Source organism: Parus major, chromosome 18 (assembly GCF_001522545.3).
Source record: "Parus major isolate Abel chromosome 18, Parus_major1.1, whole genome shotgun sequence".
In the NCBI taxonomy this organism is placed as follows: Eukaryota; Metazoa; Chordata; class Aves; order Passeriformes; family Paridae; genus Parus; species Parus major.
Genome location: NC_031786.1, coordinates 11,266,990 through 11,289,649, shown reverse-complemented (window position 1 = coordinate 11,289,649; position 22,660 = coordinate 11,266,990). Strand labels below are relative to the sequence as shown.

The 22,660-nt window shown below is 44.7% G+C and overlaps 1 long non-coding RNA gene across 2 annotated transcripts in view; it reads left to right on the top strand.

The window, feature by feature from the left end:
- The first annotated feature begins 4,373 nt into the window (after nt 1–4,373).
- LOC107212632 overlaps nt 4,374–22,660 on the top strand; it is a 41,585-nt gene continuing 23,298 nt past the window's right edge. For both annotated transcript variants that reach the window (XR_001524494.3, XR_004499768.1), the window contains exon 1: nt 4,374–4,485. This is a non-coding gene — a long non-coding RNA (uncharacterized LOC107212632). The remainder of the gene's footprint in view (nt 4,486–22,660) is intronic.

Genomic DNA, 22,660 nt, shown 5'->3' with positions numbered 1-22,660 from the left:
CATCCCTAAGGCAAATTCCTGAATAGCAGCAAGCATCAACTTACCCCCAGGTGCAAACAACAGCCAATGGGACGAGGTGAACAAACCCTTCCTGGCAGCAGCAGCAGCAGCGATTTTCCAGCCACACATCCATGGATTTACTTCATACAGACACTCCTGGCCTTGTTTACTTTTTCCTTTTTCTGCCTGGCCCTCCCTCAAATATTATTGCATTTGTTGGAAAAGACAAATTAAGTGGCCAGAACCCTTAATGCAAACCTTGACTTTTCTTTAACCTTCCTGAGGAATTGCTCATTAATGGGAGATGTTGCTGCTGGTTCTCACAGGCAGAGAATTCTTCAAACCCTTCTCCAGGTGGGATGGTGCCAGCTCCCAGCAGTGGAAATCCCAGTTGTCCAACTCTTATGGATGCTGATAGCTTAGAAATGGCAAAAATAGACCTTTAGGGCCCTGCCAATGATGTGCACCTGTGAGATCTTTTGAAAGAAACAGCTGAAAGAAGTGATTTGCGGAATGATGGCATCCCTGGTTTCAGGTCTTTAGCCATAAAGGGATCCCACTGATGCACAGGGAGGGGAAAATCTATTCTGCTTCTCCCCATTCTTCCTCCTTTGCACCTCAGTGAGAAAATGGGTCATTTTGTCCTGTGCCAAAAGCAAAATGATAAGAAGAGCTTTTTTTCCTGCCTAATTTTAGACTCTTGAGTGCTCTGAAATATTGGACTTCTAACGGAGAGCACAAGTTTCCTTTGCTCACTGTGTCTCCAGCTGCTCTGATTTCTCATGCAAGCAGAGGACTCCTGCTCTTTACCTGCTTCCCAAACAAAGAATTAAACCCTCCATATGCATATTTCACCACAGTCCAAGCACCTGTGTGAAGATCTGGAAATACTTCTGACAGAACTGATCATAGTAGTGAATTTTTAAAACAAAGCTTCTTTTTTTAAAAAAAAAAATAATCCTGGAGAAAATAGTTCTCATCTTCCAACTTGTTTTGATATCATTTGGAAACAAATAGTTTAGCAAAGCTATTAGAGACAGATCTTGAAATAATTAGAATCAATGCAACTGAAACACAATTTCTCAAGGCTGATGTTTTTGCCTTCTTCTCTCTCCTTATGCTCCACATAGAAATTCCAGTGGGAAACAGGTGGAAGGAAAATTGAGGTTTCATTGCATTAATTTCTAATTATTGCTTTTTATCTCTAATGGGTGTGGAATTCTTAATCTTTGAACTACAATGTCAAAATACATTTGATAGATAGATCAAATTAAAATAATACCCTCCCCTTATTTCTTCCTTCATAGTAATTGTTCTGTTTAATTTATATGTCATGGACAGATCAAATTTAATCACTCTTATTGTATTCATATCTCAAATGACCATGCCCTGGCTAGGAGAGGATGAAGTGGCAGCAGGTGTGTTACAGTTCTGGGGTTTGTGATGTTCTCCTGTACCTGTGATGGTGAGTGAGTGATAAAGAGCCAGGTTACCTGTGAGGAGGTATCAGAATCCCAGAATGGTTTGGGCTGGGAGGGACCCCAAAGATCATCTCCTTCCACCCTCCTGCCATGGGCAAGGATACCTTCCACCATCCCAGGCTGCCCCAAGCTCTGGGCAAGTTGGCCTTGAGCACTTACAGGCATCCAGGGGCAGCCACAGCTGCTCTGGGCAACTTGGGCCAGGGCCTCAGCACTCTGTCAGGGGAAAATGTCTTCCCAATATCCCATCTAAATCTACTCTCTGGCAGAGTGAAGCCATTCCCCCTTGTCCTGGTACTCCAGGCCCTTATAAGCAGTCTCTCTCCATCTTTTCTGTTGGTTCCCTTCAGGTGCTGGAAGGCCACAATGAGACCACCCCAAAGCCTCCTCTTCTCTGGGCTGAACAATCACAATCCTCTCAGCCTTTCCTCACAGCAGAGCTGCTCCAATCCTCTCATCATCCTGATGCCTTCTCTGGACTCCTTCCAGCAGCTCCAGGTCCTTCTTGTGCTGGACCCCCTAGCTGGAGGCAGCTTTGCTGGTAGATTGTCCTGAGATCAAGACACTCTCTGGTACTGAGGGCTGAAACCAAAACCAGTGTGTGCTAACCTCTGCAGCCTGTTTTATTTGCATTTGTGTCTGGGATCTTGGTTCAAATTTTATGGTAATAAACCAAAACCAAATCTAGATGTGGTCTTGAGCTGGGCCTTGGTTAGACCAAAGTTAGAGAGAGAGAGACCAAAGTGTCTGGAGGGGCAGCCTGGTCTAATAGAAGGTGTCCCTGCCCAGGGAAAGGGTTTGGAAAGAGATGAGCTCGAAGTTCTCTTTGAACCCAACCCATCTTCTGAGGCTGCAGTGTTTAAATGTGGTTCTAGTGAAAGGTGGTGGTTTGAGAGGTTAGTCTGTAAGACAGACACAGTCCTGGCCTGACCGTGTGTCCTTCCCAAGAGACCAGTGGCCAAGGCAGGACCCAGCTGTAGAAATCTAAATATTTTTCCCTGCAGGAGGAAGTCTGTCTCAAGGGAGACAGTAGATCTCCTTTGACCTTTATTTTCTATCTGTAGATGTGAAAAGCCCCTTTTCCAACTTTGCTTCCTGGAAGTTTTTGGATTTTTGTTTCTACATCCCTGACTTGGAACTTTGAGGCTGCATTTGGGAAGCCTCCTAGGTGTTTTTCTGAAATGATTTCTCTTCTGTTTCCTGGTCTAGCCCAAGAGGGAGCATTTGGTCAGTGCACCCAAGCAGTGTCCACCCTTTGTTACTTCTGCCCTCCCAGGCCCCTCAATAACCACTGCCAAAGAAAGTTGGCCCCCAAGGCTTGAATTACAGTGAAGCCATGGATAGAAAATACACCATGAAATTTTATGGCTCCTGCAAAGGGGCTGCCATCTGCTTTTCCTTCCCCCCGCCTTTTTTTTTTTTTTTATAGCCATTCCACAGTCTATTAAACCATTACTGTCTGCTCCCCCACTTCCCGCCAAGATCTGTGTCCATTTCAAAATACAACACTTTGAATTTCAAAGTAGCCCTTGGGAATTCTCCATATCATTCACATTGAACAGACCTTTACTAATCCTGTTTTAAAATTGGAATCTATTTGTTCACATGCATAGATACATATTGCTCTGAGCCCCTTGCCCCTCGCCTCCACCTCCTCTTTCCTCACACAAACCAGCAAGAATCTTGCTGTAATAAGCCTGAGCAGGAATTGCTGTGTCTGGTTGTACTTTGCTGGTCCTGCATTGAGGGATACTCTGAATTTCCAGCCTGAATGATGCTTGTTAGGCTCCTCCTGTGATGGGAGGCAAAGGCTACAGGTACGGGGCTGCTTTGCAAAATTATTCCTAGTCCTATAAGTTGCAGGGCTATGAGTGTTTTCTGCCTGAAGACATATCTGTCTCCAAACATCAAGCATGATCCCAAGTGCTCTGTCTCCTCTTGCCTACATCTTTTACTATTCCATCTCTTTCCTCACTGTTGTTTTATGAAGAGGGAACTGGATTCTACTTGTTTCTGAAAATCACTTTTGCACGTGGTGAGCTTTGCTATTTCTTGTGATGGCAGGGTTTTCCTTTCCTATAAACATTTGAGTAGGTTTCATATCTCCTTCCCTTGACTTTTTCATTCTGGAAGGTGGAACAAAACCGTTTCAGCTGTGACAGGTGGGCCCAGGAGGGAACACACAGACCCTACTGGGTGCCAGCATCACTGCACTGCACTGCTCATGAGGTTGGATACTTGTGCAAGGCATTCCTCCCAGTTCCCTCCTTAAACTGATTCAGCTCTGAACCAAACCAGATTTCCACAGCAAAAGTGTCTCTGCAACTTAGGCATCTATTGTAAGGGGATTGCAGGTGCCAAGGGTGTGATTTGCCTTTGATTACAAAATAGCTCCCTTGTGGTGTAAAAAGCACACGTTTTTCTGAAGGGGATTTCCCACCCCATCCTGTCTTCTTTTCCTGCTGGTTCTGCACTGCATAAGTAGCCACAGGAGCCCAGGCAGCCTGGAAGAGCCCAGGCCAGAGCTGCTGCTGTGGTTACACCCCAGCAATGCTGCTGACTCCTCTGTAGCAGCAGATGGCTCAGATGGACTCCGTGATTTATGCTCCATGGTCATTTTGAGATGCTGTGTGATGGTTTAGGGCCACCTGCAGCATCCTGGAGAGGAGGGGAATCTCAGTGCTTCGCCAGCCAAATGGATTTTTTTTTAATCTCCAAGCTGTGCAATCAGGGCTCTGGACAAGCAGCTTGGTGCAAACTCTGCTTCCCCTGTGGCTCTGCTTTCCACGACGATGCTGCTCCACAGGCACGGCTGTCTGTCTGCAGCACATGCCCGGCTCCTGGGAGCAGGGGACCACTAGAGGGAGATGGGAATGACTCCCAGTATCAGTAATTCTCATGGTCTCTCTAACAAATAACAACGAACTTTCGCAGCTGCACGGCTGGAACAAGGCTCCGGTCGCTCTCCAGGATCTTCTGTACCCGGAAGGAGGAGCTCAGACAGGTCTGCTGGGTCCTTATTTTTGGAAACGTCTTTGGGTTTTTTCTTAATATTAATCACACAGCTACACTCTGCTCTTGAATTCCCAACCCAGAACCTGGTTGGATGCTCCCATTTATGCTAACTGAGAGTTATTAGTCTTCTATGAGAAGTTATATATGGGACTAATTTGCTCTTCCTCAGCTTTTTTACCTGGGATATAAAGTGTTTGGGGGTATCCGTAGCTGCAGGCAGGGTACAAGGGTGCCTGCATTTCCTCATTCCTGATTTAACTAAGAATACAGTTTATCTTTAAAGTAAAGGCTAGTCAGTGCTGCCAGAGGCTAACCAGCAATTTGAGAAATGAACCTAGAATGTGAAATACTTCCCATCCCAAAATGTGGATCTTTCTTGGTAATGCATGGAAGCACACAAAAACATTGGTTTGAAGTAAGTTCTTATGACTAAAATGAAGAAAATAATTGTTTTCAGTGTGTTTCTCTCAAACATGGATTTTCATTTCTTCCCTCCTTTTCATCTTTCTACTGTGATTAAAAAATTAGAAGAGACAGGATAAAAGCTAAAAGCAGCAGTGTGCAAGTGTGTGAGAAAGAAAGATCGTTGAAAATTGAGACACAGTTTCTTGGTTTGAAACAATGTGAGAATTTTCATTTCTTGCATTTAGAAAAAAATCCAGCCAAACCCTGAGCAAACTGAAACCTCATGTGCAAACGGTCAGATTCCTTCAGAAGCTATTTTTCACTTGAAAGCACTTGCTCACAGAGAGCATCTTGCCCAGCCTTATTATGAGCACAAAGGCTGCACCTAATTGGTTTATATGCTGACAGGCATATTATTACTGAGAATAACCGCGTGTGTTTCCATCCTCACTGCGCAGGATTGCCCTGGCTGGACCCTGCCATTCCCCTGCCATGGGATTTGCTGCTTCAAGAGAAGGCAGCAGTTTGGTGGCTTCATTTCTTCCCTGTCCCTTGCAAATCAGCTCCTTGCAAATGTAACCTGGGTGCCAGCAATTATGCGTTTGGTGCGATGGTGTTTGGTGGCTGTGCCTTTGGGTTCACCATTGTCCAGCTGGGACATCAGGTGTCCTGCTCAACTCTGGAACTGCTACATGGGGGAGGCCTGGGGCTGAACTGACCCAAACTGGTGCCTGTTTTGTGAATCCATCCTGGAGCTGTGGTGCTGGACTGAGCAGAGCCCAGAGGCACCACGCTCAGCCCACATGCTCCTGGTTTCCTCTCTCTTTGTGCAGTCAGAGCTGGCAGCTTGAATGCTACAATGCTACAACACAACCCTCAATACAGACAACTTGTAATTGTGTTGATTTGCTCTTGTTCAGCTTTTCCACCTGGGGTGAAAAATGATGGGTGTATCTCTAACCATAGAGTACAAGGCTGTCTTAATTTCCCCATCCCTGATTTAAGCCAAAATTCAGAGCTTATCTTTCAGGTAAAGGCTAGTCTGTGCTGCCAGTGGTAAACCAGCAATTTGAAATCTGAATCAGAATGATAAATACTTCCCAGTGATATTGTGGTGGCTGAGGTTTTACCTGGGTATCTCAGGAGACACCAGAGGAAGGTTTTCTGCTTGCTGAGCATTGGCATGTAGCTCACTGTCGTGGTTTAAAACCAATAACTAAGAAAATTACTTATTTCTTGCTGTGAGATATGGATTAGAATAAGGGCAAAACAGGCATAAAACTTAAAAGGAATAAAGAAAGTTTATTGACAAACAACAAGAATAAGAACACCAGAATAAACTTCTAGAAAAACCTTTTCATCTCTTATCTATTTACTATTCTCTCGTTCACATGACAACAGAGACAAAAACTTTGGAACTTTGGTGGTTAAAACAGTCCCAGTTCTTGCTACAGTCTTTTCACCTGTCTTTGTAGGGAAACAGAAGTTTCTTCCTGTTAATTTATGGAGTTTCTCACACGAAAACTATTTTTTGTTATAGTTTTCCATTGCCCTGATATCAGCTGCCCAGAGCTGCTGTTATCAGAGCCCACCCCTCCCATTTTCACATCACTCTGAGATGTGTATGGGTCATGATTCGAGGGATAGCATTTTTAAGGATGAGTATTCAAAGGTAAAAAAAAAAAAAGTCTTCTTCATCTGTTTCTGTGAGCTTCACTAGACAACAGTTTTCTCATTGCCTTTCAAGGCTTCAAATCTCCCAGCACTTCACTATACCATAATTACTCAAGTTTACACTTTGAACACTTTATTCCTCCCTGCATACTTATTATGAATTAAAGGAGTTTTTTCCAGGACTTCATTGTCCATCTCCATAGTTTAACAGAAAGACATTTCAGCTAAATTAAAGCATCTTCTTAATTCTCTACCTTTCTTGAAGTTTCTTTTCTTTCTTGTCACTGGTAGTTTATAAAGTCTCTTTTCACGTTGATCATTCTCCTTTTCTCTCTCTGGATAAAAAAGTTAATCCGCAAGTCTCATCTGGGTAATGAAAGAGTTCAAATCTTGCCCAGGCTGTTGTAGGTAGTTCTGTGGCCTCGGCTGGTGCAGGAACTGGAGCCGTCTGTGATGGAGAGTTCCTCATGGCTGCTCTGGAGAGTGTGGTCACCATCTCTGCTTGCTGCAGGCTCAGAGCCCCTCTCCTTCTTCACTCGGCAGTTTCTGGTGAATTCCATCACGGCAAAACCTGCAGCCAAGCCAGGAACCGGCCCGGCCCAGACAGGGCTCGGGACAAGCCCCCCGCAGGCCCCATCTCCCAGCCGGGAGATGCAGCAGGCCCAGCCTGGCCCCCGCCTGGCCGCATGGCCGGGCAGAGAGCGAGAGGCCGGAGCTCTGCTACCTTTCACCGCCAGGAAACAAAGAGAACTCAGAGAGCTCTGGTTTTACACTTTAAGGTAGGGTTCACAAGTTGATCTCACTTTTCAATGGCCTAAACTGCTGTCAATTCTTGGAAATGACTGATAATTGGTCAGGAGGAAGAACTCCCATCAGCCATCAGCACTTCTAACTTCCCCTCTTTCCGCAGCTTTGCTTTAAAGGTAAAGCTACCCCATGACACTCACACACTAACTACACATTACATGGGATTTTCAGAGGTGCCTGCATGAGGAAGGCAGCTGAGACCTCAACAGCTCTGGTGTTTCAAAAGCCTCTTTACCTCTCTAAATTCTTGTTCTCTGCTGGGGACTGGCAACCCCGACTTGGTGGCAACCTGATGGCCCAAGGCAACCTCCAGCTCAGAGTAAATTAGAGCTGGTGTAAACCCAAGACAGAAATCACACCAGAGCACAAGGCCATTACTCCAAGTCCTTTGAAGAACTTGGTCCTGGGAGGTTTTGCTGCTACATGGGCCTCCTCTGCCAGCTCTGTGCACCTCCTGCTGGTGCAGAATTGCTGCCTCCTGGTTCACCTCATTACCCCCAGCTCCAAAAGATGAATATCTTTGGGGGAAAGGAAGGGCTGTGTAGTAGTTAATGGCTTCAAAAAGCCTTGAACATCTGAGAGGCGGATGAGAAATGTGCTTGTGCCTTTGCACAGTTCTCCTTCTTGGACTGTAGGAGCTGCTGCATATTTAATATTTATTGGAAATCAGAAGAACTAGAGGCAGTTCCAGATATACTGGGGCATGTGAAACCCTCGGGTAGCAGAGGACAAGCAATTGTTACAACAAACTTGCTCTTGACAGAAGCTGTAGCGTAAACCATGCAACAGGTTAAACTCATCTCAAAGGTATGCAAAAAGAAATTCAGAGTCTTCATTAGCTACAGAGCTAGTTAAAAATCACAGGTTACAGTGTTCATTACCTCTCAGGCATCATGGTGAGAAACCTGGGGGTGTCATGTGCAGTGCCAGGAGTTGGACTCAATGATCCAGGATATTCTCAGGATCTCAGGATATTCTGTGATTCCAGAAATTGGGTGTTTTTGGTTCCAATCTACTGCCTAATGTGAGACAAAGTCTGTGCTTGGTTGGGGAGGTCAGTGCCTGACACCGATGGTGATAAAGGGTGAATTAGTGACCAGCAGTGCCTGTGCTGCCCTCAGGAGCAGCCACCACAGCCCACGGCTGGGACAGGGCTGGTGGAAGGGCTGCCAAAACACAAATGTGTTTCTGCACCTCACTGAAGACTGACACTGCCCCAAAAGCCAAAACCCGTCCACAGTAGTTGTGAACCTTTTGACTGTCTGCAACAGAGACTCTTTTTTGTGCAGGAATCACATCTTTGTTTTAAAATAGGTGTATTAACTGGCATATGCTCAACAGCACAATAAAGATAGATGTGTTGTGCTACTTCTGTCTCTTATCCTTTGAGTCCCTGAGCATGTCCACTGCCAGTCAGAGGCATCCCTGAGCAGGAGTGGACATGGGCTGGCAGACACAGTTCATAAAATGATGAATTTTCATGCTGGGCTCACAGGCTTTTGTCAGCCTTTCCACAGAACTGGAGGACGGGTGGTGCTGTGAATACCATGTGGTGTTCCCAAGGCTGTGGCATCTTTTAAAATCAGTCAAATGTGGCCTTGATGTAACAGCAGCAAAGCTTGCCAAGGATTTATTGCTAAAGGGGTTTCAGCAGAAAAAAACATGCTTTGCACAAAAACAGAACTTTGATTAAAAACCAAATTCCCATCAGGAAAAATGTGACAGTGTCTTCCACTTGGGGTTTACTGAAATGTTTAATTTCTCAAATGGAATGGAAAAATTTCAGTTCAAGAATAATTCATGTTTACTGCCTGCAAGCCACCTCCTGACCTGAAATATGTCCCTGAAGACATGCCTGGGCTTTGCTGCTGTGAGAGCAACTGGCCCACAGCCTGGGCAGGACACCTGGTTCCAAGAGGACCAGGGGACATCATTATCTGTCTGGGTGTAATTTGGGCCTGAACTGACAAAAAACAGGCAGTGAAACAGAAATTCTGCTTTTTGAGCAGACTTGGGTATTGGTAAAGCCACAAATGCATTTACAGAATAGTCATAATTTCGGCTTCCCAGGCAGAGAAACTGAGGTTTAAATGGAGTTAGTTGCTTGTGGAGATAGGGGGGATGGGCATGAGTTTATAGTGAGAGATCATCACCATAAGGACCTCATGTCTGTGGTAGGATTTCTCATCTAATGCCAGCCTCCAGGACTGAAACGAGAGGATGCTTTCCTTCGGACTGCTAAGGGAAATGCTACCCTGGAAAATTTTTAATTTTAAGTGTTGAAATTCAGCTATTTCCTGTGCTATACATTTGTGTGACACATACATGACATAACTGAAACTTCTGGAAACTCTTAGAAAATTATCCCCCTGTCTCAACATCATATAGACTGGAAAGTTGTTTGGAAAGTCTAAATAGTGTGTGGGATGTGAAATTAATGCATGTGTGTAGAAAATTCTTGGTGGTGAAGGGTTTGGTTTCCCTCAGCTTGGCTGTTTCTTCAAACTCTGCTTTAGGCCAAAGCTCTGTAGATGTGGCTGAGATCTTGAGTAGAATTCAGTAATAAAAGACTGGTGCAAGCAACAATTCTTCTCTGCTCACTGATAAAATATTCTTGCCTGAGTATATGCCTAACCATGCTCTCCAATTAGCCTGCTAATTAGACCCCCAGTATCTGTTTAGGTTATTAATGGAGCTGAAAGACTTTTTAAAGCAACATTAGATAGAGCTGAAGTGATTGCTTCAGGGGTTGGGAGACACTGCAAGTGTGGGTCATGTTTTTTCTACTCTGTTGTGCTGAGTTTGGGGGATGTTTGTTCAAACATCGTGGGGTGAAAGGGCTGCCCAAATCTGTGGTACTGGTGCTGCTGGGAAAAGTTTTTGATGGGAGAAGTAGTTTTTCAAAAGGATCAATCCTGGGTTGAAGATAGGTACATGTGGGAGAAAGAACTTTCCATTATGTTTTTAGAGTGCCATTTTAAAATAGAGTATTTCAAATAACTTTAAAAAAATAAAAATATTCCTTCTTGGCTTAAACTTATCCAAAAGGAAATGTTTAATTGTGATTTGCCTAATGAAATATTCGTTTGGGGGAAAAAAAAAAAAAGTGTTTCTCATGACACAGTTTTACTCTGTAATAATGTAATTTTCTATCAGAAAAAAACAATTTCAGTAGAAAATTCCCTGCTGACTCCTGGTGCAACCTGTCCTGGCTGCTGGAGAGGAACTGGGGCTGACTTTTACAGCCTTCAGGGCTGACCCTTTCCCTTTGATCAGAGTTGATTCACTTCCTAGCAGTGGGTGCTCTGCCGCCCGGAACACTCCATTCTCATTGCAGCTCTTTGTTTAGGAAAGTTGCTATAAGCTTTTAGCATCCCAGTGGGCATGGAGAAAGGATCTTTATACAAATTCCCTCTTGGCCTGAAACAAGCCGGGCTCTTCTTTTACACAGACTCACCCCGAAGGAAAAACCAGCTTTTTGTGACCTCTGCCCCCAGAGCTACCTTTGTTTGGACTGCACAGAGTGTCTTGATCAGCTCTGGGCACTCTGGGCCACCTTTGCTGGGGCAGCGGGAGGCACAGCCTGTGCTGAGCAAGGACAAGCTGCCTGTTCATCACCAGCACAAAAAGGACCTTCCTTTCTCAGTGACCTTCAAAGCCAAGCATGTCTGGGACATGGTTCCACCCTGGGACAGCTGTCTCATGGGTGGCATTCTCTGGGGCTGCCATGGGCTCATAGAAAAATAGAATCATGGAATGGTTTGAGTTGGAAGGGACTTTAAAGTCCATCTAATTCCAGAAGGGACACCTTCCACTATCTCAGGCTGCTCCAAGCCCCATCCAGCCTGGCCTTGGGCACTTCCAGGGATCCAGGGGCAGCCACAGCTGCTCTGGGCACCCTGTGCCAGGGCGTGCCCACCCTTGCAGAGAAGAATTTCTTCCTCACATCTAATTTAAACCTTCTCTGTGTTGGTTTGGAGCAATTCCCCCTTGTCCTGACACTCCAGTTCCTGATGAGCAGTCCATCTCCATCTTCCTTGTAATCCCTTCAGGCACTGGAAGGTGCTGTGAGGTCTCCAGGTGGGTTTGGGTGGTGAACAGCACAATCACATGAAGAAGAAGAAAGGGGTTGAACGTCAACAGAAATTGTTGGAAAATTTGACATCTACTACTCTCTTGTCATGTTCTTGTCTCCATGTGCTTGAGCTTGAGATGGATGAGAGCACTTCTGCCTCAGACCCTATGGATGCACACAAAGTTAGCCTCATTATCAAGTCTGTTGTCTATTTAGACATCACTTATTATAATTTTTAAAAATAAATGTACATATTTAGACACAAACTCTAAATAGACATATTTAAAATCTGTAGGGTGCAAGGGATGGGGATAATGGCGGGAGGGACTTGGGCACAGGTCTAGGCCACCCCTAGCAAACAATCTGTGGCTTTTCAAACAGAAGGTTCCAAATTCTGTGGATGCAATCTGAAGTTTAGCAGCAGAGGATAATACAAAGTAGACTGGAAAGTTTCAATCCAGCCTTGTTGGTTTGTTTTATTACAGAAAAAAACAAACAAATCTTATCAGCAGGCCACACATTTTCTTCCCAAATGTACATTTGTCATCTACAGTGATGAGGTTTTGTTTTGGTTTTTGGTTTGAGGAAATGAGGAACTGGGATTTTGGGTGTTTTCTTTCTTTGCTTAAACTTGGAATATTCTAGGGCCCTGTTGCAAAGTAAGATCCAAATAGCATCAGATATAGACAAGGTTTGGAAAGGTACAAAATCCCTGAGGGACCATTAAATATTTTAGTGTTCAGATCTGAAGACAATTCCTGCCTTTCCTCCTCAGCCTTTACTTTTATTAGGTCAGTCTCTTTGTTCTCATAATGAAGAAAAATAGAGCAGGTTTTGGGGGAGGTGCTGAAGATATTAACAGAAATATGGGTTTGGTTTGACACAATGTGTTGAAGTCTGCTGGCATATTGTGAGTTGTCTTAGGACCTAATAAGAAATAAATTGGTTTTTTTGGGATGCTGCTGAGGACTCACAGGAGGTCTGTCTGTTTAGGAGATCGATGGGACTGTCCCAAGGCCAGCTTTTATCACAAAGGGCAGGCTGCTACAGCAAACACTGGGTTTCTTGTCAGTCCAGAGTGCACATCCCTTGCAGCAAAATTAAGAGTACAAATTGTCCTGGTCATGAATGGAAGGACACTGACCTGAGAGGTGGCGTTTACAGTAGCTGGCATCCCTCCAAGGTCTCCCTGATAGGAACGCTGGGGCTCGTTTTGTTTGTGACCAACAGGCTTCCTCCTCTCTGAGCCTTTGTCTGGGTCCAGCAGTGTCACCCCAAAGTCTTCTCTTTAGCTGCATTTTTTCAGTTCAGAAATTCATTCCTCTGACCCTGCTTTATCAGAGATAATTACTCCTCTGTTGTTCTGGGTTGGGCAAGAACTGCACAATTCGGCTCTGAATCAGCATGATGGCACTAATTTAGAACCACATGTTTCCAAAACACTCTTCTTGTTTATCTCACTACTGTGTTTGCCTGTGTTACCCTCCTGTGCACAACTGGAAGGGCTCGTGCCAAAATACCTCGAGCAACTTGCTTTACAAAATATTGCTTTACAGAAGCCTTTCTTAAGTGAACAAAAGCCAGATCTTGGGAAACATTTAGGCTTTTACTTTAAGTAGCATGAATAAGATCTTGTAAAAATTATCATTAATAAATAGCATCTTTACTATAAAAAAAATGATTTTAAATTGAAATCAGTTTTGGTAAAAGGTTATTAGTAGCAAGTTGAAAGAGATGAAGTTGAGTATGAAAAAATCCCTGCAGCTGTGTTTGGCAGTGTCTAATCAAACCTGCACTTTGTCCCACCTCTGCCAGGGCAGCTTGTGGATGGACTTCAACCTGCAAAGAAAATCCCTTGGGCATCACTTTTAGCTCCTTTTTTAAACCTGAAAAATAGTTTGGATTTGCAGAAAACCTGCCAAGATTCCAACAATTCCTTCTCCTGAAGGTATGAAAGGTGCTGCTTTTGTCAGCCTTTGGGAGAATATAGGCAGTGAACTGCATTTCCATAGAATCACAAAATCCCAGAGTGGTTTAGGTTGGAGGGACCCCAAAGATCATCTCATTCCACTCCCCTGCCATGGCAGGGACACCTTCCCCTGGCCCAGGTTCCTCCCAGCCCCAATGTTCAGCCTGGCCTTGGGCACTGCCAGGGATCCAGGGGCAGCCACAGCTGCTCTGGGCTGCTGTGCCAGGGCCTGCCCACCCTCTGAGTAAATCTAAATCTCTTTTAATTTAAAATCATCCTCCCTTGTGCTATCACTATCTGCCTATGTAAAAAGCCATTTCTTTGATTTGACCAGGGCTGTGGTGTGATGTGTCACCTCCACAGGACTCGTGTCTCCAGGGCCACATGTGGAGCAGGAGAAAGCAGGGCTGCTGTGGCTGATTCCCTTGTCTGAGGCACTGCCCAGGTCTTTGTCCTCACTATTGCTGGTGCACAGGAGCCTCAAAAGGAGCCACAGGGCTGTGCTGGGAAGAGCTGCCATCAGTCAGCCCTGGAGATGCCATATAAACCAGCCATGATTTATCTGGGATTGCCTGGCATTACTGGGCAGGAGCACTTCCTCCAAGCTGCCATTTCCATGATGGATAGAGGGTTTGCAGCTCTTGGTGACCATGATCAGATGGAGACCTGGTGGAAAAGTGCTGGGCTGCTGTGGTGAGAGCTCTGTTTGTTTACTCCAAGGTTGAATGCAGCCATAAGCTGCTTGTTCCTCCTGTTGAACAGGATTGCAAAGCTCTCCCCAAACACTGTAACTAGGTCAGCCTGAGGAGAGGGCTTTGTTCAGCCCTCCAGGTGTCTGTCTGTTTTTCTTTCCTTGCTGTTTTTAGTTTTTCCAAAGCAGAATCTTTTATTTAAGCTCTTCTCTGAAACAGGGCAAAAACAAAGACCTGGAAGTTTTATAAACCTTTGTTTTTTGCCTAAACACCTTTCAGCCACGCAGTATAAATAGATCACCTCAGTGGTTAAGCAGAGGTGTCTCTTTTCAGCATTGCCTTGAGCACAGAACTGCTCTGGGTCCAGACCAGTCCCCTGTAATCCCATACAAGGGGACTGGCATGGGAAGCAATTTCTTGCAAATCACTTTAGAGGCAAAAGCTCCCCTTTGGATGGTTCTTGGGCTCTGAATATGGGGATGGTCCTCCCATTCCAGCTCTTTCACCCTCCCTGGAGCTATGTCAAATAGCTGCTTGGTGTGTGAGAAGGAAATAATTGGAGTGTAAGGACACTCAGTTCAAAACCTGACTTTGAATACATCTCTAAACGTAACTTCTCTGCCTATTCCCAAATTCCAAGTACATCTGTCTGCATGTTCTATTGATGAGAAAATCCTAAATCCCCGAGCAGGCGCTGACAAAAGTGGAGGTCAGGGATGGGAACTGGGTGGTGGTGGAGGTTGAACAAGGTTGTAATGAAGCACATTCTCAAAATGTAATCGGGGCAGCGAGAGGGAGAATGAATCAATGTCCCCTTGAGTAAGCATAGAGATCAGCCTGGCCACATTCCCGAGATAGCTGTGTGGAGATCTGACACTGGTATTCATGGGACACTTAAAACAGAGTCCAGAACTAAGGGTGTAACCCAACCTTGGGAGCAGTGGGAACATGAAGAAGAACAAGGTAATCTCAGGAAGTTGCAAAAGAGGTCAGATGTGGTTCAGCAAGGGCAGAGGGGCTCAGGTTTAATTCCTATGTAATATCCATGGCTGTGAAAGGAACTGCCATGTTCAGCCCTAGCAGCACAGCCTGTCTTGCAGAGCAGTGTCCTGTTTTCCCCAGAGATCACCCACTGTAAGGCTCTGGGAAAAGGGAAGTCTCTTTGTGCTCTTTGCAGAGTGCCAAGCATTTCCTTTGCAGCTCAGCCTTCATGGTGCTGTTTCAGAGAGCACTTCCTGCTTTAGTAAAGGGGACAGGGAGCAAAATTTGGTACCTTGCATTGCCTTTTGGGACTGGTGTATTAGATAGCTATGAACTGGAGCTCTCATGGCTTTAAAAGGATCAAGATTCATCTCACCTCTAACAGGTGTCTAGGAAAGCACCAGCTGAATGGCCATGGGGACTGACCATTCTGCAATTTCTCAAATTTTGAATCTTTCTACCTGGATGTGGCTAGAGGAAGCTCCCTCAGCAGGGTCCTGGGAGTTACCCTGGAGCTCACAAGACCATTGCTCCTGCTTAAGACAGGAAGACTTGGGCAAGAGCCTCCACATGGGTCCCTCACACCACCTCCCATGAGGAAAATCAGTTAAAGCTCCTGGTCGAGCTCCAGTTTACCTTTAGTTCTGCTAACACAGCAAAATCCTCCCGGCCCTACTAAAGGCTTCCAGACTTTGCTGCTTGTGGGAGCTGGGGGAAAATCCATCCCATTTCTAATTGTCATGTTTGAGTCTTGTGCAGGCAGATTCATTCCATATGGCAAAGGGATCTGAGCTGCTCAGCTTGGCACAGCCAGACAGTTGATGAGAAAATGATATATTTAATTGTATGGACATCACAGGACAGGAGTTGTTTGCTTAATCCCGGAGCTGGAAATAAACATAGAAAATACTGAATATACATTTGCCTGGGGATGATTGAGAGCATTCTATCTTCACTCATAGTGAGGGTTTGGAGGGCACCATGTGAAAGGAGATTCCCATTTTCAATCCGCACAGGACATATCTGAGCTGATTGTAAGTTTGCTGGGTTGGGTGTGTGGACATTTCAGCCAGCTGTAAAGCCAGCTGTGGCCCCATGTTATAAAATAAGTCAGATGAGAGTCTCTTCGGAGTTCCAGTGAAGCACTTTTTGATGTGTTGAATTGGACTGTAAAACCCAAGTGAGGGAGAGCTGCCCTGGACCCAGAACTGATCCTTTCTGCTCATGGTTAACATAATGTCTTCACTTTTCCCTGAGAATCCAATGTGCTGACCACCTCCTCTGACTGCTGGCAAAAGCTGTCCCATGTAAGAACCAAAATCTCCATTTTACAAGATTCTCCCCTATATATCTGCATTTGCTCCTCTCCCTTTTATTTGCTGGTGGTGGCAGTTCTTGGGGGCAGAGAATGGCAGGGCAGTTTTGCCATGGGGTATCCCAATGTACAGGTGGAAACCAATGTCCATATGGTAGGATAGGAATTTCTGTACCATAAAGCAGCACTTTGTGAAACCACAGAGAGGAGTTTAGGCATGGGAACAGAGGTGTCAAACCTGGTGTTTTCACTCTGACTGCCAGGACCCACCACTGCTGCTCATTTGCAGAGGGTTTCCTAGGCAGATGTGAGCTGTGGGGCTCCTGTCCAGCCCTTGTGAAGGCTGACAGGCACTTGTGGTGAGGCCAGCATTTACCAGAAGTTTTTGGATCTACCACATGACATAGCATTTGTGTCTTGCTAGTCATCAGCTTGTCTGGGAACACAGCCCATCTGCTCTGACCAAGACACCTAGAAAAGCAGAAACACAGGTGTCTCTTCCCCCAGAAAATCTCAGAAGGAATGTCCAGGAAAACCTGAACAAATTAATCTTCCTGAAACTGCTGCTTCTGCCACACAAAGATGCCTGGAGAAGACAGAACATGGTTATCTGTAACCCACAGTAATTTTGCCTTAGTTTCTATAGCCTTTAGTTTGAGCTCTGGAGTGTGAGGTTTAACTTCACTTCCAAACTGTTTATTCCACTGAATACTCCTGATAGCCATATCAACATCCTACTTGGGTTGTCTTAGTCTTGACACAATTAATAACCCCAGCTCTTGCCAGCAGTGATAAGAGAAATGGTTTGTTCTGACCTAAGGCTGGTTACTCTCAGGTCATTCCAAAGCATCCTTTCCATCAGGAGTGGATCAGGATCTCCTGAAGGGATGGGAAGGGAGACTGAACACACTTCTCAGGCTGTGCTGTAATCTCCATGAGTTGCACTCCTCATTATTCATTTTCAGCTGCAGACCTTGTGGCTCAGAAGGTGTTCTGCTGTGCCTCGATGAAATTTGAGCTGAATATGACATAGGGAGCAAGGCAGTCACTCTTGGGAGGGATTTATCTCCTCACTTTGAGAGGGGTCAGGGCTGCTGACAATAATATTGGTAACCCACCTTTGCTTCTGCTCCCAAGCACTTCACATTCATCCACCTGGATTCATTCTGCTCCAGATCCTTGGGGCTGTTTCCTGGGAATAGTTAATGACATGGCTCTCATTTGTTCCTTTTCTGAAGTCCTTCCATTTGGTACCAGCTCTATTTAATATTTCATTTTGCATTTTCATAGCTAGGCACTTATAGACGTTAATTATTTAATGGCTTCATTTCTTGTATTAAATGTATAGATCAAGACAGCTGCTGGTGTTTTCTAAAGAGGGTGTTCACTAATCGGGATATGCTGCTCCTCCAACTTTCAAATAAAAATCTCAAAGGTCCCTTTTTTTGTTCAGAATTTTCAAAGCCTTGCTTTCTTGTTCAGTGCTGGACGGTACCTTCAAAAGAACCCAGTGTTGATCTAACCTTGTTCTCACCACAGTCCCTAAGAAAACAGGGCTTTCAAAAGCCTCTCCCTTACCAAATCCAGCACTGTAGCAATATTCCCAAGCTTTTATCTGCAGTTACATGAGGAGTAAGCAAGCAGGAAAGCCTGGCTTTTTAGACTCATTTCTGTTCTTTGGAGCAATTCCATAGCCTCAGAGAAGTTGCTCTGGAGGCACAAAACATATGAAGGAAAATTGTGATTTTTCCATTTAACTGAAGGTTTTTTGCCCCTGTCCTATCAGCTGACCTGGGTCAGGCTCAGATGACAGGGCAGGAGAGGATGGTGGGACAAACCATGAAGGTGTGAGAGGGTCTGGTTTTCATGCAGATGGAAGGTAAGAGAATGCAGGCGATTCACCAGTGGGATGGGAATTCTCAGCATGCCAAAATCAAAAGGCAGCTGATCTGAATATCGCTCTCCAACACAAATTCCCCGCTTAATGTTTGTGACTGCGTGATGCTTCTGTCTTGGGGCTTGGGTGATGTTTGAGGCTCTTTATTGTCTGAGTAGCTGGGCCCTGCATCTCTCATAGTGGGAGGTGCCTGGGTGGGCACAGGACATGGTCAGACACAGCCCCACAGCTCCAGCTTAGCAGGAAATGTCACACTGAAACCGTTTTTCTTTGGAGAAAGGCAGATTCAATTCCTCTTGATAACTGATTTTAATCAGATCTCTGTGACTGAGACAAAGTAAGGCAGCTTTGTGAACCTGCCTCCTCTCCAAGGTCTCCTCCTGGTGATGGTTCTTCTTGGTTCTCCATCCAGCCCCATTGGATTTTGGCTTTAGAACTGTGGAGACCTTGTAACTTGCAGTTGGAAAGAAAGTGCAGCTTTTGGTGGAGTAATCTAGCCAGATCCTGGGTACAGGAGACAACTCCAAAGCTTTCCTGGAATGCCAAGCTCACTGTGAGCAGTCAACCTCCCTTCATTAGTCCCAACAGGATGGAGCAGAATGGATTTGCTCATGGGTGGAGCTGGAACAGAGTATTAAACTCCTCTTAATGAAGGGAGCACTGTGGTTTGCTGTGTCTGGCAGGCTGTTTTTGTCTTTTGTACTTCTAGTAGTTGGTGTCCCGGGCAAGATGGAGGGACTGGGCTTTGGGAGTGGTAGGCATGTACTCGATTTGCTGTCTACCCCTGGCAGAGGATCAAAGCTGGAATTTTCATTACATTTGCTTTGCCTGCCAAGAAGAAGCACTTTGATTTAATTCTGGTGGCTTCTTGCTCAATGCCAAGATTGGAATGTGGTGCTCTTATGTCTTCCAGCTTCTTAAAGGAACTGCAATGTCCCACCAAGAAAATATATATTTATATAACAGAGGAACTGCATTAGAGTGTGGAATCATTTAATTTAGAGTGAGCCATATTAGAGGTAGATCCCATGGTCTGGAATATGAGACCAGCTCCTTTTGTAATCCTGTGTCCTGATGCAATCACAAATTCCTGATTCCTCAGTAACTATTCTTGGAAAGCTCATCTTGTTAAAAAGCAGTCACCATGTTTCTCTCCCTGGGAGAGGATGAGGGATGTTAACAGAGCTGATGGAATATTTTCTGGCATGAATGTCCTTTGAGAAGAGAGATTGTGCTTTTGACAAGATGACATTTTTCAACAGAAAGCATCTGCTCACCTCAAAATGTTGTTATTGTGCCAAAAGAATACCTCAAAACTCAATTGTATTATTTTCTGAACAAAAATCCAAAAGATATGGGGTTTTGGCAACAGATTTCAAGGATTCAAACAATAAAAAAATTGTTTTTGGAAAACCAAGATTTATATTTTTTCTTTTTAGTTCTATTTAAAACTTTAGGAAAAATGTGAACGTATTTTCATATTATTTGATGGAAGGGACCCTCTTTCAAACCAGCTGTAGATATTCATACAAAATAAGTGTTAGTGGGCACTTTTCTACAGCCAAATTCTGTCACAAATTGTGATACAGGATGTGTGGGAACCACTACAACCTGCAAGATTTTTATTCCTTGCAGCTCTGAGGTAGTTTAAGCAGATCCAAAGCGGGAAGAACAGAGGAAATAAGAGGCAGAAACAAATTGTGAAAATGTCTGAGGCCACGAGAAGTTTCAGTTTCTTTTGGACTCACACATCTGGTATGTGCACTGTTATTTCCATTCATTTTGCATTGACTGTTACATTATCCCACAATATTAATGTATTAATGTATTAATAGAATGTCAACATTTATATGTAATGCAATTAGTGCTTTAATAAAAAAGTCAAAATGAAATGAATCAAGATGATATGTGAAACAAAAGTTTTTAAAATTCCATCTACTGAAATAAAATGGAAAAAATATGGTATCTTGCACCCTATGGTACAGATTCCCACTCTGGAATTTCAGCAGCTGTGAAATCCCATGCCCCAGGCAACCCTTTAGCCCTGCTCTGTCTTTCCTTTCTTCTACTTTCTACCCTATTTGGACCATGACATGAAGTTTGTATTAATTTGTTCTGGTTCATACAAAAGTGCATGCAATCCAAACATGATGTTATTTTCAAGTGGTTATTTCTGGGAAAAGCAAAACAGGAAAAGATAAAGACCTTTATTTTTTTTCTTTCCACCAAGAAGCCAGTATGGGATCTGTTACAGTCTAGTCATGCTGGATGGGAGGCCAGGGAACACAGGCAAGGAATTAAAGACCACTGCTTCAGAGCAAAATAATAATATAGTTATTGACATACTTATATGCATACATTTTTGTGTATTTATGAAGAGCCCACCTCTCTTTTCATTTGCACTGGCTTCGTTCCACCACAAGGGCCCATGGAATGAATCCATAGGTACCATGGCATACAGGAGAAATCCTTGGCATTTATTTATGCTGCCCATCCTGTACTTTCAACCATTCTTCAGTTTTCCTTCCAATTATTTAGGGATTTGGGAACTGTGGCCCTGTTTGGGACATGCTACAATAGATTTGGGGTTATCACATTTCCAGGTTACAGCAAAGAGCCCCCATTGCGCCTACACAAGTAGCAGCTGAGAGAGCACTTGAGAACAGAGCATTGCTCTCACCACTGCTTAGTCCCTGCTGATTTTATTTTCACCAAATCCCAACTCAGCTGGGCTCACTCCTCGGCTGTCCATTGTATCCTGTCTGGCACTGGACAACAGATGTGCAGTGTGAGGGGCAGGCACAGGGCTCCTGGGTCTGCATGGAGCTGTGGCCATCCTGCCCAGGCAGCTCTGAAGCCAGGCTGGGAATGCAGGACTTGCACCAGTCGCAGGGAGCCCCGAGTTTTGGGAACTTCACCGAGCAGTGCCCAACATGTGGCAGGAAATCGTATGGCCGAGGATTCCACTGCATGCAGGAAGCACTTAATTTAATTTTTATTTCTTGATGGAGAGGCCACTGCCTTCAGCCAGGTTTCCTGAACAGGCCTTTTCTCTCGTTCTGGGAACATCAGACCTTCAGAGCACTGGCTTTTGAGGTTGACAACTCCTGAGCAAAAGAGCTGCACAGTATGGACACCCAGAGAATCGCAGAACAGTTGGGGTTGGATGGAACATTAAAACCCATTTCATTCCACCCTCCTACCATGGGCAGGAGCACCTTCCACTATCCCAGGATGCTCCAAGCCTCATCCAAGCCCACCTTGGACACTTGCAGGGATCCAGGGGCAGCCACAGCAGCTCTCGGCACCCTGTGCCAGGGCCTGCCCACCCTCACAGCAGAGCTGCTCCACCCCTCTGATCATCTTGGTGCCTCCTCCGGGCTCACTCCAACCTCTCCACGTCCCTCCCGTGCTGGGCCCCAGAGCTGGGGGCACAGCCCATCCTTTGGAGGCGCAGCAGTGGTTGTGCTGCTGCCCGGGGCTGTCGGACTCAGTGCCTGCGAGCTGCACGGTGCAAGCACAGACATTTCCAGATGGGGAATCCCAGATAACATTATGATAAAAGTGCTTGTGAGCAGCCTTCCTCTGCCCTGCACCAGGAGCAAAATCCCCTTGGCATGAGCAGTTTTCACTGACCTGTCCTGTGTATTTATAGCAGGAGCACTTCTTTTAGTCAAAGGTATATGAGTGAGTACCCAAATTTCTACTGTTCACCCCTCCCAAGTGATTGTAATTACATTTGCATATAAGATATAGATATATATGCACAATTAAAAATATATTTAATCAAAAATATTATATATATATATATATATATATATATTTATATATATATATAAATATATTTAGCTGCCAAGGGGAGACCCAGTGAGTATGTTCACCAGAAAATCATTATTAAAGGCTTTCCAGGCTGACAAACTTCAGTTCAAAATTAAAAGTGAAATTTTTTCATTACCCCTTTGAATATTTTCAGTTATTTCAAATTCAAGAGCCAAAAAATAAATCAATGCCAGCTTGCAGAAATATGAGTTGATAGAATGGTCATTATTATTATTTATTGGATTGCAGGGAAGGATCTTGGGGGGATATCTTGATGGGTGAGTTACCAGAGTATTAGCTCTGTAATGGGAGGTGGAGGGAAAGGCATTTATATTCAAGACACTGCTCTGCTTTGCCCACATGAGATTTAACTTCTGTAGCAGAAATAGAGGAAAAACCTGAATAGATCTTTGAAACTGGAGCTGTAAACACAAAGTTTTGGTTCAAATCACTGTGCGAAGGATGGGAGGAGGAGACAGGCACCTCGGCATAATTGCAAAGAGAAAAAGACACAGTGTGTTTCTTGCATC